The sequence below is a fragment of the Austrofundulus limnaeus genome, unplaced genomic scaffold, assembly GCF_001266775.1.
Source record: "Austrofundulus limnaeus strain Quisiro unplaced genomic scaffold, Austrofundulus_limnaeus-1.0 Scaffold151, whole genome shotgun sequence".
Taxonomy (NCBI): Eukaryota; Metazoa; Chordata; class Actinopteri; order Cyprinodontiformes; family Rivulidae; genus Austrofundulus; species Austrofundulus limnaeus.
In genome coordinates, this window is record NW_013952553.1 from 15,795 (window position 1) to 17,472 (window position 1,678).

Consider the following 1,678-nt stretch of genomic DNA (forward strand, 5'->3'; position numbering starts at 1 on the left):
ATATATATATTACAAAACTACGTTTTAAATGACTTAAAGTATACAGATGATGATTGTTGGAATTCCAGGCTGAAGCTGTTTTGGCATCCTTCAACATGTCCTTAAAAAACTGTTCCAGTTTGTTCTCCTCGTTTGTTCTCCCTTCTCTTTTCTTTCCCCTCGGTGTGTTTTACAGAACGTTCGCTTTAACTCGTACTCAGCGTGACATATTAAGTGAACTTTCCCTCCAGCTGCGTAAACACATGAGGCTGCACGCTCGTAATGCAGTGTGAGAACCGGTGCTGGGAACACGGTCGCAGTGAAAAATCTGAATAGGATTAGAATGCAGGCTGCCGTTATCAGACATCTTTAATGTGCATTACCCAGATCCCCGTGGATTAGGTGTCTGTCGGCGCAACACTGTCATAATTTATGTTAATTATGATTATTGTGCCAATAATCTAATGTCACCATCCTATTATGAAGGAGGATTTAGGTTACTGATGCCCTTCAGATGAAAGCAGATGTTTGTGTTTCGTCATGCTGCCGCTAGATGGCCACATTGGTCATGTTGTGCCTCAAGAGTATATTGTTACTTTTTGGCATTTAATGGAAACATAAGATGGAAACTTGCATTCAAACTGTGCATCAAATCTTCAACTTTAGATTTTTAAGCTGATTGTGGCCTGATTTTCGTTGAATATGGTTTTACGTAGTGTCCCTACATTGTCTCTTCTTAACGTCTTATTACAGCATAATAAAAAAAAATCTAAAATGTATTGATCTTACACATCTCATATTGGAGCTTATTGCTATTTTGTGCAACTTCAGTTCTAAAAACTTTGATGTTTCCAAAAATGTAAAAAAAATAAAATAAAATAAAAATAAAAATAAAAATAACTGATTTGCACCAATTACACAATTTCTCATGAAAAAATAAGGTCATTTTGAATTTTATGGCAGTGAAATCTAAAAAAAAGGTGGCACAGGGGCAACAAAAGCCTGTAAAAGTAAGTGGTACAAACAAAAGCAGTTGGAGAAGAATACTGTAACCAATAAAATTAACTGGCAACAGGTCAGTAAGATGACCATTTGGGCCCGGTTTCACCACAAAGGTTTTGAAACTGTAAAATTTCTGCTGCATTTTAGCTGTTTGTGTACAAGACAGCAGTTTATGTTTTCTCTGATACTAAAGCTTTTTAAATCCAGGTCTCAGAGTTCAGGTTTTACAAAACTCTTCACATCAGTGTGAAATCGTGCGCAACAGGCGGCTGCAGTCAACAGTTGTTCTGCGCTTTCAATCTTTTTTTTTGCCACTTCAGTAGAAAGAACTGAATGTTAGTTTCTTCATCATCAGTGACTTTTTTTATAAAAGAGAAGAAGAAAAAGAAAGAGAAGAAAAAAGAGAAATGTAACGGGGAAGATTGAGAGATTGTAGAATATATGTGAAATATAAACCAAGAAAACACAAGACAACACACACGACATCTGTCTGCTGCACACCTGTAAAAATTGGAGAAAACAAAAACACAACAAATAACGTGTATATCATAATAATAATTATAATTTTGTTGAAAAAAAAAAATATATACATACCTATACCCATACATACATATATAGATATATATACACCTATACACATACATACACACATACATACATACATACACATAGATACATACATACATACATACACATA